We start from the raw sequence: 15,255 nt of genomic DNA on the forward strand, positions 1-15,255 counted from the left end.
AAAAATCTTAAAAGAAAATTTTTAAATAGTCAACAGTAAAAGTATTAAAAAAAAAATTCTATTAAATAGCTGTTTTTGACACAGTTTCAAGCATCAATCATGGAAAAAGAAGGACCCAAAATGCTGACATATTTTTTGGCCAGCTTGATAATGCTGCAGCCTCACTGCATTCGACACTCGATAATGTTGCACCTTTGAAAAAGACAGCTCTGTCTCAGAGAGGACCTGCTCCTTGGTACAATTCCTAACTGCAGACTTTAAGGCAGGCATCACAAAAGCTGGAAAGGAAGTGGTATTGTACTAGTTTCGAGGAAGTTTACGTAGCTTGGAAAAACAGTTTAGTGCAGGACAGCATATTATTCATCATTAATAGAGGAGAACAAGAAGACCCCCAGGTTTCTCTTCAGCACTTTAGCCAAGCTAACAAAAGTCAGAGCTCTGTTGAGCATTATATTGCTTTAGCTCTGAGCAGTAATGACTTCATGAGCTTCTTTACAGATAAAATTGTTACAGAGAAAACATCAACCCCTTGACGCCAATCGTCACAAATTCGCATCATACCACTGCAGCCGAGATAGCGTATGCATTCCTCCAATGCCCATTTGTGCATATTCAATACGTACTTTGGAGCCTTTTGCAAGCTCCAGTTTCTTGTAGGACCAGTCAAAGTTGGACTTCAATTATTATATGTATGTTTTTAGTATTATATATCTGTTCTATGTGTAATAGACAAATTAACAATCCCTGCTAAATTTAGCATCAGCTGTAAAGCAAAAACACAAATAATTATCTTTTTTAATATAATTGTAAATAAATTCAGGCATCAAGGGGTTAATCTTGCCCTTCCAGCAACTGTCACAGATGTATCTGAGTACAGTTGCTTTAGAACTGACTGTAAGACCTGACAGATATTTAGACTTCTTCACTCCTATACATCTCTCTGAGCTAACTTCAACGGTTGCTTCATCTAAACCATCAACATGTCTTTTAGACCCAATCCCAACTAGACTGTTCAAGGAGGTGTTACCATTAATCACTTCTTCTATGGTAGCTTTGATAAATCTGTCTCAAGTAATAGGCTATGTACCATAAGCTTTTGAGGTTGCTTTAATTAATCTTTACTTTAAAAGCCTACTCTTGATCCATATGTTTTCGCTAACTATAGACCTATATCCATTCTCCTACTTCTTTCTAAAATTCTTGAGAGAACTCTTGCAAATCAATTCTGTGCTCATTTACAAAGGAATCGCTTATTTGAAGAGTTTCAGTTGGGTCTCAGAGTGTATCATAGCACAGAAACAGCTCTGGTGAAAGACTAGAACATTCTATTGACATTTAAGGGAGAACACTGGGCTGGTTTAAATCTCAGACAGGGTCCAGATTGTTCATGTCAACAATGACTCTTCTAAGAAAACTAAGGTTAATTATGGAGTTGCTCAAGGTTTTGACTTAAGACCGATACCGTTCACATTATACATGCTTCCCTTAGACAGTATTGTTAGGAAGCATTGTATTAATTTCCATTGTTCTGCAGACGACACTCAGTTTTACTTGTCTATGAAGCCAGATTAAACTAATCAGCTAGCCAGATTTCAAGATTGTCTTAAGGAATAGGAAGACATGGATGACCTGTAATTTTCTACTACTAAAGTCAGACAAAACTGAAGTCATTGTATTTGGCCTTAAACATATCAGAAATTCCCTTTCAAAGCATGTAGTTACTCTGGGTGCCATTACTTTGGCCACAGTACTACTGTGAGGAACCTTGGAGTTATTTTTGATCAGGACGTGTCCTGCACATCACACATTAAACAAATCTGTAGGACTCCCTTCTTTCACATGAGAACTATTGCAAAAATCAGGAACATCCTCTCTCAGAGTGATGCCGAAAACTAGTCCATGCTTTTGTTTCTTCCAGGCTTGTTTATTGCAATTCCTGACTATCAGGATGTTACAGAGATGGAAGTATGCAGATGGAGTGATGTCAATGATGTGGGCTTGAAATGATAGAGTCAAGGACGACACCCAGACTCTTGACCTGTGGGGAGGGGGAAGAAGAGGAGTTGTCAGTGGTAATGATGAAACTGTTAGTTTTGTGAGAATGGATTTAAAACCAATGAGGAGAACCTCAGTTTTGTCACTGTTGAGTTTGAGAAAGTTGGAGGAGAACCAGGATTTGATTTCCTGTAGCAGTCACAGAGGGAAGTGGGAGGGAGGGTGGAAGTGGGTTGCAATTTTACTTTAACATTGTTCCACAAAAAAGTGCCAAACTCTGAAATCTAAAGATCAAAGGGAGGAAAGAATATATGTCATATGTTAGTTGTTCAATCATTTTGTGAAATATGAATTTAGGTTTCATTACATGAAAGAGCCTATTAAGGCTTCATTTTGGCTGTGACATATATTTGATTTAAGCAGAAATTAGAATATTTAGACAGTGAGATGCTACAAAAGAATTGTGTTTGGATTGCATTTACTTGAATTTAGAGACAGCCAGGTAGTGTCACAACAACAGCTAAGTCTCATTCATTGTACATAGGGGAAGGTACAGGCGTAAAGTGCACCTGTAGCCATCTGTCATATTTAGAAGAAGATTAAGCATCCGACTGACACAGAGAGAATGAAATTGTGCTGCTACATTTGAGCTTTTATGGTGCTCTGGTTTTATTTAAAGTTTGGGAAGTGTAATAAAATCTTATCTCTTGCTTTCACTGTGGACTGCTTGGCTCTAAACTGCTGTCTCTGGGGCGCTCTAAGTGTCTGTTTGCCTCCCCAGCCCATAAACGGCAGGCCTGATTAGCTTAGCAGAAGAACAAATCAATAAAAGCTGGCCCTGCTAGCTGAACATGGGCCAGGCAACAACATCAAAAATGCTGAGATGTTGAGGTGGCGGCAAGAAGGCTTGTTATGATGCACTTTCAGAATTGTATAGGTCATGTAACATTTGGTATTGACAAACAAAATGATCTGAATGGAGCTTTTTATTTAATAGTAGATATTAAAGAAAAGACAGACAGGTGGAGTTCAGTAGATAACTTAAAATTAGTTTTTATATGATACATGATTTAACACAGCATACAGTGCTGTGAAAAACTATCTGTCCCCCTATGGATATCTTCTATCTTTTTGTGTATTTGTCACACTTAAATGTTTCAAATCATCAAACTAGTTTTAATATTAGACAAAGATAACTCAAGAAAATGCAAAATGTAGTTTTCAAATGTTGATTTTATTTAAGCATTTATTGAAGCAACACAGTTTATTCATTAATTAGCTTAAAGACTTTCAGAATTCTTGATTGATTCTTGAGGTTGTGTTTATATTTACTGCAAATGAGGTCACTTGTTTAAACAAACTACAGCTTTTTTCTGAAGTAAATAGTTCAATATTTCTGTGACCCATCAGTACAAAAAATAATCATTTTTAGATTTGAGACTGTATTACTGTACAGTATATGGCACAAACTGTGATAAAGATGCACTTAAAGAAAAAGTCCAAAAAATGTAAATTAAAATGAAATAATTGCCTCTTGTTGTTGAAACCTGTTCTGTTAGCTAATGCTACATTTGTCAGGCATCTGTTCCTGGCTCATAACTTTCTTCAGTTTTCCTCTTAGAATAAAAGTAGGAAATGAGTTTGAAAGCTGTGACTGAGAATTCAGCATCTCTGCATGGATCTCCTGCTACAACACAATGCAAATCCGAATTCTAATCAGGTTACTGTATAAATAACTAATTAGCCATCCGCTGGCCCCTAATGATGTGCTGACAAACAAATGGTGCTAAACACTGGTGCTGATAAACAGCAGGAGCTAGCAATTTATTCAGACTCTTATCTCAGAGTTCAGACAAAGGCTTAATTAAAAACAGTTCTTCAGAGGGAAGTCAACAGTTTGGGGGAGGGTTGGAGGGAGGAAGTTGATCTTAACATGCTACCTCCCATCACTACTAATAGAGGGTTTCAGGCTAATATGCTCCATCTATGTATGGACTCAATAATGTTCTTGGTTGTAGTCCAGTAAAAAGTTTCTTATTCAAGGTTTATTTGAATTACTAAGACAGCTTTGTTTTATGGTTTTTGGTCTTCTAATGCATTTCAGATGACCTTGAACAAATCTTTTTATACTAATAATGCACTGGTCGTGTGAAAGGAATACAACTGTGTTGACTGTACTCTGATGCAGCTGCATTCATCAGTCCATTAGCAGCCTTTAGAAACAGTGCCTATTTTGAGGGTCTCAGATGTGCAGAAGATGTGTGTACTTCTTTTATCGTCTTTTTGTTACTCACTAACTGTAATGTATTCTGTTCCTGGGCAGCCTTGCTCCTTCTCTGAACATTATATCAGACTCTGCTATTCAGTCTTCGTTCTGTAAAGAGACTCTAAACTTCTTAACATTCTTTGCACCCCACGGATAAAAGGTTAACCTGTAACATCAGTGAATCAGTGAATACCAGCTATGTCTGAATACTTCTATCATTTATCTGTTCAGCATAGCTCTTTACATTCCCCTTGGTTTGTCTGTGGTGCATGGTGCCTATGAGCTACAAGTGCTTCGCCCAGAGTGTGAGTACAAGGTGGCTGCAGGGGTCACATCTTTCAGAGGCCATCAGGAAAACTGAACCACAAGTTTAACATTACATATTTTGTTTGGTTTGCTTGAATATTTCCATACAGCAACACAGTATCAAAAGTCAGGGTAAGTGAGAGTTAGCTTGTCAAAAAGAAGGAAAGTTTGTGCTGTCAGTTTGTCTTCATTATGCAGTGTTTTCAGCTCTCCCTTTCATGCCTCAAAGTAGATTTTATATGCTGTTCAGTGTTCCAAACTGGCCTGCTCACCGGTCCACAGTGCCCAATAGTTCTACATTGTTCTCTTGTGGGTGTCTGGTCTGAAACCGCTTTATGTTATACTAACCTATGCTTCTTCTCCTATGCATCTCCCTCTGCCCGTGACCCATAATTCCCTCTGACGCATCATGGAGGATGTTGTAATTTCTCTAATGCACCTTAACAGAGGAGCCTTCTAGACAAGGTTCATGTGAGGAACCACAGATGTATCTTACCCCTCCAATGTTCCCTAAAGAACTAAAACTGCATTCTTAATTTAATTTAGTGGTGGTGTGTAGACCTCATCAAAGAGCGAGTGAAACCAAATGTTAACAGCTTGTGAAAATAAAGTCTGAATATAATAGTGGCATAAAATGACACAAACCCTGGTCTTCCAAGGCTCTTTCAAACTGGAGGCTTTTTGTACAAGTCACAGGTAATTTCTCAATCACACATTTTCAATATTATCTTTCAGGCAGAACACTTCATCAGATCTTCCCAGACACTCGCAGAGATCACAGTCACGTGGCAGAGCCTGATATTGACAATCTTTTAAAAGAATACAGTCTGAATAGGAAGCAAACCTATACATGCACAGATCTTTCTTATAACAATGAGGAGACTGGGGAGGAGGAGAAGACTGAATGATCGGTGACGGCTGAAGCAGGTAGCAATGTGGCAAGCAAAGAGCAGGCAAAACGAATGAATGCTGCCTCAGTTATAAGGCATGTTAATAGGAAGGAGTGGACTGAGTACAAGCATGATTGGACAGCATAGAACTTTGTGACTGGCCTGACTTCGTGTCTGCATCAGCTAGTACAAAGCTACACTTCAGACAGGACACTTTGCAGATTTTAACCATTTATTTCGGACTGACATGCATTTGCGTTTGGTGATGACTCTGCTTGATCTCCCTGAGATCATGAACCCCAAAGCCATGCTCTGATGGGAGCAGAATGAGTGGAGTCACTGCCCGGTGAAATAAATGAAATGGCTATGTGATGCGACAAGCTTGTCACATTTCCCTTATTTCATGTAAACGAACATGACCTCTAAGTGAATGTGAGGATCGGAGGCACTCCAAAAGCATACAGAGACCATGTGGCAAGACGCTGTTACAGAGCCCTCGATATAGAGAAAATATACTCGGTGAGATATGGGACTCTGGTGCGATGTCAAGTATTCCCTTGAATTCATGCAAGCATGCATGTCCTTCATATCTGTATGCAGAGGATCATCAGCATGCTGAATGCACACAGATAAACGTCTGGGCAAAGCTTTATTATAGTGAATTGATAGGAATTAAGCTATGTGAGATGTGAAACTATGAGTGCATAAAGCATGGCACATATCCTTTGAATATGTGCACACATGACGGTGGCCCCACATGCAGTCATCACAGATTATGTAATATTTGAAAATTTCATTTGTGTGTGTGTGCGTGCATGCATGCGTGCATGCGTGTGTGTGTGTGTGTGTGTGTGTGTGTGTGTGTGTGTGTGTGGTGTGTGTGTGTGTGTGTGTGTGTTTTGGGGGGAGGGGTGAATCTTGCTGAAGTCATGCAAGACATAGATTTTCTCAGTGCGCGAAATTAACTTCCCATGACTAAGGAACACCCTAAGATACAAGGAAGACTGTTCCAAGACAGTATATACAGTGCCTTGTTGAAGTATTCGGCCCCTTGAAACTTTTCAACCTTTTGCCACATTTCAGGCTTCAAACATAAAGATATAAATTTTAATTTTTTATCAAGAATCAACAACAAGTGGGACACCAATCGTGAAGTGGAACGAATTTATTGGATATTTAAACTTTTTTAACAAATAAAAACCTGAAAAGTGGGGCGTGCAATATTATTCGGCCCCTTGCATTAATACTTTGTAGCGCCACCTTTTGCTGCAATACAGCTGCAAGTCGCTTGGGGGTATGTCTCTATCAGTTTTGCACATCGAGAGACTGAAATTCTTGCCCATTCTTCCTTGCAAAACAGCTCGAGCTCAGTGAGGTTGGATGGAGAGCGTTTGTGAACAGCAGTCTTCAGCTCTGCCACAGATTCTCGATTGGATTCGAGGTCTGGACTTTGACTTGGCCATTCTAACACCTGGATACGTTTATTGTGAACCATTCCATTGTAGATTTGGGCTTTATGTTTTGGATCATTGTCCTGTTGGAAGATAAATCTCCGTCCCAGTCTCAGGTCTTTTGCAGACTCCAACAGGTTTTCTTCCAGAATGGTCCTGTATTGGCTCCATTCCATCTTCCATCAATTTTAACCATCTTCCCTGTCCCTGCTGAAGAAAAGCAGGCCCAAACCAATGAGGCTGCCACCCACCATGTTTGACAGCGGGATGGTGTGTTCAGGGTGATGAGCTGTAATTGCTTTTACGCCAAACATATCGTTTGCATTGTGGCCAAACAGTTCGATTTTTGGTTTCATCTGACCAGGAGCACCTTCTTCCACATGTTTGGTGTGTCTCCCAGGTGGCTTGTGGCAAACTTTAAACGAGACTTTTTATGGATATCTTTGAGAAATGGCTTTCTTCTTGCCACTCTTCCATAAAGGCCAGATTTGTGCAGTGTACGACTGATTGTTGTCCTATGGACAGACTCTCCCACCTCAGCTGTAGATCTCTGCAGTTCATCCAGAGTGATCATGGGCCTCTTGGCTGCATCTCTGATCAGTCTTCTCCTTGTTGGAGGTGAAAGTTTAGAGGGACGGCCGGGTCTTGGTAGATTTGCAGTGGTCTGATACTCCTTCCATTTCAATATGATTGCTTGCACAGTGCTCCTTGAGATGTTTAAAGCTTGGGAAATCTTTTTGTATCCAAATCCGGCTTTAAACTTCTCCACAACAGTATCTCGGACCTGCCTGGTGTGTTCCTTGGTCTTCATGATGCTCTCTGCACTTTAAACAGAACCCTGAGACTATCACAGAGCAGGTGCATTTACACGGAGACTTGATTACACACAGGTGGATTCTATTTATCATCATCAGTCATTTAGGACAACACTGGATCATTCAGAGATCCTCACTGAACTTCTGGAGTGAGTTTGCTGCACTGAAAGTAAAGGGGCCGAATAATATTGCACATCCCACTTTTCAGTTTTTTATTTGTTAAAAAAGTATAAAATATCTAATAAATTTCATTCCACTTCATGATTGTGTCCCAATTGTTGATTCTTGACAAAACATTAAAATTTTATATCTTTATGTTTGAAGCCTGAAATGTGGCGAAAGGTTGAAAAGTTCAAGGGGGCTGAATACTTTCGCAAGGCACTGTACATATAAACTCGGCACCCAGATCTTAAGTGAGAACTGATACAATGTCCCTGTGTTTTTTTTCATTCCCTGTCTGCTATGTGTGTAGAGTTTGTGCCGCTATGCCGCCACAGTTCATATGTGGTCATGTGACTGCAGGACAACATCTGGTGAAATGGAGTCACGTGATTACTGTTGCTTCGTCTGATTGGTGAAACACAGTCGTGGTAGAATTTAAGTTTATTGGCTCGAGAAGGGAAGGAGGTGAATAAGTACTGAATCAGATTATGTTTGGTCAAATTTTGGCAAGACATGCTGCAAGGAGAAATGGAGCACAGATATGACTGAGGAGCTCTCTTAATGTTGACTGATGCTTTGTTTTTGCAAAACACAATGATTGTGGGGAATAGATCATAAAAGAGTGGTAGGCTGAAAGCTAGCGGGCAAAGATGAAAGCCTCTTCGCCATCTGCAAAACATTAATTATTAAAACAGACCCCATAACCTGTTAAGGCGGCAGTGTGGAATAAGAACCTTGAGATGACCAGTGATTCTAGTGTGTCATAAAAGAAAGTTATGCTGTTTTAGTGCCTGTATAACAGTGACCCACTGTGAATCGTATCCCAAGTCTTCATAACAAGATGACGAGCAACCTGTCCACTATTTAGAAAATTTGAGGAGTTTGGACACAGACCTGCCTTGAAAATGATTATGAATAAATCAATCTAGAGATAAAGTCAAGTCATCAACAATACAATGCATTAAAAACTGTTGTACCAAAATGATCTCCAGTAAAGAAATGCGATTGGAAGTAAGAACTACCTAACAAATATGAGTATTGTGTTTGAGTCCCCATAGAGTTATTACGAAGGGAATTTTCCATAGAAAATGCAATAGTTTAAGCCTCTTGAACATACAGTATAGAAACTACTCAAACTACTAATCTACTTATATTATTTATATATTAAATATTATGGCCAAGACACCACCAAGATATTATTAAAATTAATAGTGCAAAGTCATCATTTCATTTCTGAAATCAACAATCTTTCTTATATATATTTAATAGATTAATATATTCAGCTATAACATTAAATATAATATATAATTAGCCATTCATTGATGATTGTGGGGAGACCAACCAGTTATTTTTTTTTGTTTTTGTGGCACTATACAACCAAAGTCAGTCTGACTGCAAACCAAATATGGTTTATGTTTTCACTAAACTCCAAGCGGATGCCACTGTAAGTATACGAAAGCCTTAAAAGAGCATCTATGAAATCCACTTTGCTTAACTGAACATCTGTACCATCCATTATCTATACACCGCCTCATCATCTGCAGGGTACAGGGGCCTGGAGCCTATCTGAGCTGACTTTGGTTTAAGGTTTCACCTGGACATGTTACCAGTCCGTCAGAGAGCTAACATGGAGACAGGCAACAAAGCACACTCCCATTCACACCTACAGAAAAGTTAGAATCACCAATTTTCCTCAGCATGTCGACTGCGGGAGGGACCCAGGGCACTCGGTAAAACCTACACAGGCACAGAGAGAATGTGCAAACTCCACAAGATAGACCTTAAACTCCACACAGAAACCCCCAAGGACCTTCGAGCTGAGACGACAGTGTTAGCAGCACCGTGTCAAAAGTACCTGCTACTAAACTTAGCACAAGGCATGATCATAGTAATAGAAGAAAGATGGCATGGACCCGGGTTCCAGACTAACTTTTTCCACCGATGGCACTCCCACCATGTCACAATTGCTGAACATCTGCTTTATCAATAGACACTAAGTTTGCCACTTTTCCTTGAATGTCTCATTGTGAAGGATAGCATTTTCTTGCTGGCTGTGGAGTACTCGGATAGGTGAGTGACAAAATTACTTTGAAAAGAGTGAAATGGTGCATTCTGATATCAGAATTGTGCAAGATGGCCAAGAACCTGTTTTTCTACACCAGCGGCTTTTATCTTTGGAGCACATTGCAGTTAAACAGCTTGCTTTACACATCAGGCAGGGAAAGACTGATAGAGCCACTGAAGTTACAAAAGTACTATTTTTCACCAATGAAGCTAATATGGTAGCTACCCACACCAGTTAGAGCTACAGCAAAATAGCTTCATGACTTACACAAATATGACCACTTGAAATCTTAACTCACATGCTCTAAAACATTTGGTTTCAGTCTGGAACCCTGGGTGGGACTGGTAGTGCATTATGCCTCTTGGTCATGAGGAGCTGAGAAGCCAATGATCAACTTTACTGTGCTAGACTACTTTTAGTTTTAGCAATAAGCTTAGACAGCTACCTTTAACACAGCCATTGTAATATCCTATGACAGCCTGATAAATCATGATCTTAGCTGATATTTCAGCACAACCACCAAGACTTTACTCCACCGTCTGATTCAGATGAAATCAACAGATTTAACGAGATTGATATCAGTATACCTGCCAGTATGTGGCTACAGAGGTGAGGGGCCACACTGACAAAGGGAGCAGCAGGAGACACGGTGGATCGACTATGACGTCACTCTGGTGCGCAAAGACAGCGGATATGATCCTGGAATTGCTACCTGTATGGCAGGTAACAAACGCTAAGGAAACTTGATTTCGGGGCTTGAATTACAGTTCTGGTGAAGAGCAGAATGATGGAGGCCTGAAGGAGACATGTCAAGGAGGTATTGGATGTAAGGCCTTTTGAGCTGGAGCAGGACTAAGGTGGTCAGATCTTGGCTATTCTGGGAGGAGTGGAGCTAATGGACCGATGGGGATTTAAATTATGAACTGAAGTAGCCCGAAACAAATCAAAACTTCAAGATGACTTATGCCACTTGAAGGTTGAATTTGACTGCTAGAAGCTCTTACTGGATTTTACAATTGTGTGAGGAGGAGGAGGAGGATGAAGGGATTTTCTTGAGTGACGTGTCAGGATCCTCTCCTCACCCTATTCCTACCTGGCATCCCAAATATTCTATCTGTCTCCCCGCTTTTCTCTCCTCTTTACTCTCCTCTGCATCTCCCTCCTTTTTCTCTCCCTCTCTTGTTCTGTTGCTCTGCTCTCCCTCTCTCTCTCTCTTCTCTCTCCCCAGCGCTTCACCTGAGTGGAGCGCGGCATTCAGCTGTTTCCACTCAGGTGATTAGCCTCCCCATGAGACCCGGACAGCTGAAACTCATTGCCAAGATTACACCTGCAGCAATAAAGACCGGCTGAACCGTCCACACCCTGCCAGATCGTTGAACTTGACTACCCGTCAGTACGTTCTAGCCAACATTGAAGGTACGTTGCCAAAATTGGAGGTTTTAACATCTTTTGTTTTCTGCTCTGCCCAGACTCCAGCTGTCCGGGTTCTCTCCTGCCCAGTCCCCTTGGAACTCATCAGTAAATCATTCGGCTCCCGTCTTTCTCCCCTAGACTCCCGGCTCCACTCTCCCTGCATCTGTCTTCCCACCGGCTTCCCTCCTCCATCTGCCGCCAGCTATCAGGAACTCACCCACCTCCATAACTCATTCATCCAGCAATAAAAACCGTTTCATTCCACCCAGCTCTGGTCGTGTGGCTCTCTGCTCGGGTCTAGATTCCTAGATTCGTGACAGAACGATCTGGCCAACAACTGGACCCGAAAAGCCCACCACCAGGGTTTGGATCAATCCTCTCCCTCCACAGTCTTTTCCACCCCCGCTACCGGAACCCCTCCGTTCAGTTCCTCACCTCGTCTCCCGATTCCCCGGCCAAGATCCGTTCACCAAGATGATCCAGCCCCCAAGGAGCCCGGTAGATACCCCAGATCACCTGGGTTTTCCCCTGTTTACCGTTGGCAACTCGGATATCTTCTACCAGACAGACGAGGCGTTCAATTACATCAGGCCCTTCTACACCTTACGAGATGTGAGGAGAAATGCCACCGAGCAGGCAGTCAGGGACGAAGCAGTAGTGGAGGGACGCAGAAGAGCGCAGAGAAGCTGCACTACATCCACACCTTCCTGAAAGTCTCCTGGAGTTCCTCAACTCCCCCTGACTGACCTGCCCAGCCAACTAAGTCCCTTCCCTGGTAGCCAACCGGGCCATGCCTCCCCGCCAGCCCTGGAGCCGACCACCAAGCCACCTGGCCGCCGGGGCGCAACGCCAGGAGGCGCCGTGGCTCCCTGGTTCCTGCTTCACACCGATCCTCCGGTTCCAGTCCACATGGGGCCATCCTCCTGTCGTCTGTTCCCCAGAACCCGACCCTGAACCAGACCTCTGTTCCCCAGAACCAGATCCACAACCAGATTTCTGTTTCCCAGACTCAGACCCCGGCACAGTTCTCGGAACCCCAGAACCAGACACCGAACCAGACCTCTGTTCCCCGGAACCAGACACAGACACCGACCCAGTCCTCAATGAACCAGAACCAGAACCAGACCCAGACCCCGACCCCACCAACAGAAGACTCAGCCGATGCCCCGACCTGGACCCAGGGCTCCTCCCTGGTAGTTCTCTTCTCCTGTGTGGAGAACAGCGTGTTCTTTATCGCAATACGCGATCTACATGATGAGTGGAGGAAGGACGCCAAGGAGGATCCGGGGCCTCAGGTTAGCGGCTCAGCGACCTGGGCTAATCGGCTACCTACCCGATTACATTCAGGAGTTCCTGGACGCCCCCCTGACTAACTTGCCTGGCCCTCTGAGACTTTCCCCTGGCAGCCAACCAAGTCCGGATTCCCTGCAGCAGGAAGAACCGCCCGCCGAGAGACCCGGCCGCCGAAGACACGGTACCAGGAGGCGCCGTGGCCCCCGGCTCCAGCTCCGGAGGGGTCGGGCACCTCCTCACCTCCAGAACTGCCCCAGACCACCGCGGACCCTCTGGTGGAGGTGATCGTCGCCCCGCCTCCAGTCCCCGAGGTGGTCGTCGCCCCGCCTCCAGTCCCCGAGGTGGTCGTCGCCCCGCCTCCAGTCCCCGAGGTGGTCGACTCCCCGCGGTGGTCGACGCCCCGCCTACAGTCCTTGGACCCTTTGCAACGTCAAAAGGACCTATGGCCCCCTCTAAGTTCCTGAAGAGGCTCAGCGCCTCTCCTCCAGTTCTGCCCCCGGAGGGGCCCCCGGACCCAGCTCCGGAGGGGTCGGGCACCTCTTCACCTCCAGATCTGCCCCAGACCACCGCAGACCCTCTGGTGGAGGTGATCGTCGTCCCACCTCCAGTCCCGGAGGTGGTCGTTGCCCTGCCTTCAGTCCCCAAGGTGGTCGACGCCCCGCCTCCAGTCCCTGCGGTGGTCGACTCCCCGCGGTGGTCGACGCCCTGCCCACAGTCCCTGGACCCTTTGCAACGTCAAAAGGACCAATGGCCCCCTCTAAGTTCCTGAAGAGGCTCAGTGCCTCTCCTCCAGTTCTGCCCCCAGAGGGGCCCCCGGACCCACATTGCTCCATCATCAACAACATCTGCAAGGTTGGCCCACACTGACAACACTGAGATCCTACATTGAAGACGGATCAGCCTGCCATTGCATGATCACAGTCAAAAGGTGAAGGCTAAAGCAGCAGCGATGTGGCTCGCACAGAGTGGGCAGAATGAATGAACTTTGCCTCAGTTATAAGGTGTGCTAATAGGTAGGAGTGGACTTAATACAAGCATGATTGGACAGCATAGAATCTTGTGACTGTCCTGATTTCATGTCTGTATGAATCAGTGCAAAGGTACATTTCTTTTAAAACATAATTGAGAATACAGTTGAGGTGTATAGGAACATGATCTTGTAGAGATCGGGTTGAAGTTTCACATGCTCTCTTGAATAACCTAAGATGCAAGGAAACAGCATGTTGACATAATAAGAAGCACCCTAAGTAACAAGAAGAGAAAATATCGAGGGATTTGACTGGCAGAGCTAAGCAGCTCAGTTTGCAAGTTCCATAGGACAAGTAAATCATAGTTACTGTCCATAAGAACATGCTTCACTGTTGGTTAGCCCTATTGAGGATCTGTCTCAACACCCTGAGACATGTACTTCCACAAGCTCTTTGCAATACCCTAGTGTGATCCCCTACAAAATTCCATACGCTGCTTGTCTCCCTTCAGAAGTCGGTAACACACAGACACCAGGGCCAATTGAGTCTAAGGTTAGGGAGTCATGCATGTACTCCCAGAACTGGAGTAACATTTAGTAACTACTGTTTCTATTTCATACATGCTCTGTCCTTCACCAGACTTCGCTATTGGTTAACATTGAAGGGAAAGTCAATCATGAATGATAGTGGCCAGCAACTAGCTGGCCACTATCACTGAAAGTGAAAGTCAAAAAATGTGCTGTGGTGCCCAAGCAATGGAATCAAACGTTCATAGACTGGGCATCACCCATATAGATTTCCTGAGGTTAATACTAGGCAAGTAAGTAAATACTTTGAACAGAAAGGCTGCATTTCACTTTCAGTCATTGTAGGCCACAATATTCAGACACACCAAACAGAATCTTCAATGTGTGCATCACAATAATGATCGATTTATCAGAACTTGTGTTCATAATACCCATAGAAGTGTGATTACTTCCTGTAGCCCTGCAAGCAGAGGACTGGATTAAATGAAATCAGTCATAGCTTAGTTTCAAGGCCATCCTTCACACTGCAACCTCACCGCAAGGAGACTGTGGCTGTTACTCTGCAGTGTTGGAGTGCTTTCCAGCCAGTTTTACTGCTACTATCTGTATGTGTGCATGGAGTAATGTGTTTATTGAGCAGTCCATTTCACTTCATTTTAACATGCAAGACCTGGTTGGCACATTCTCCACAGACAAAACAACCTACTAGAGGCCATGAAGAGCCTCATCCCATTAAAAATGGGATGAGGCTCCCCTCTACAGTTTATAGGTTTAGGCCGTAGAGCCCAAACCACTGACTGTATATAAAGATGGATGAACTCATAGGCTGCCTGATGAGCAATTTCAAAGCTTGGCGTGGTGGGTTTGGTTTTCATCATCTTGGCTGTGCCTGACTACACCTAATTTCTTGCTAATCCAAAAATGGGATTTTTTGGCCAGGACTCAAAAAAAAGAAGAAGTAAAGTCAGTCTGTAATTTATTACCCCAGGAAGCTAGTCATTATTTATAGATGAAAGAAGGCAAGTAGAAGTTATACATAATATGTTTTGTACTGCTGTGCTATATCCTGGGACTTGATTTTAGGACCTTGCATAGCTCTACTAT

The sequence above is a fragment of the Acanthochromis polyacanthus genome, chromosome 7 (assembly GCF_021347895.1).
Source record: "Acanthochromis polyacanthus isolate Apoly-LR-REF ecotype Palm Island chromosome 7, KAUST_Apoly_ChrSc, whole genome shotgun sequence".
In the NCBI taxonomy this organism is placed as follows: Eukaryota; Metazoa; Chordata; class Actinopteri; family Pomacentridae; genus Acanthochromis; species Acanthochromis polyacanthus.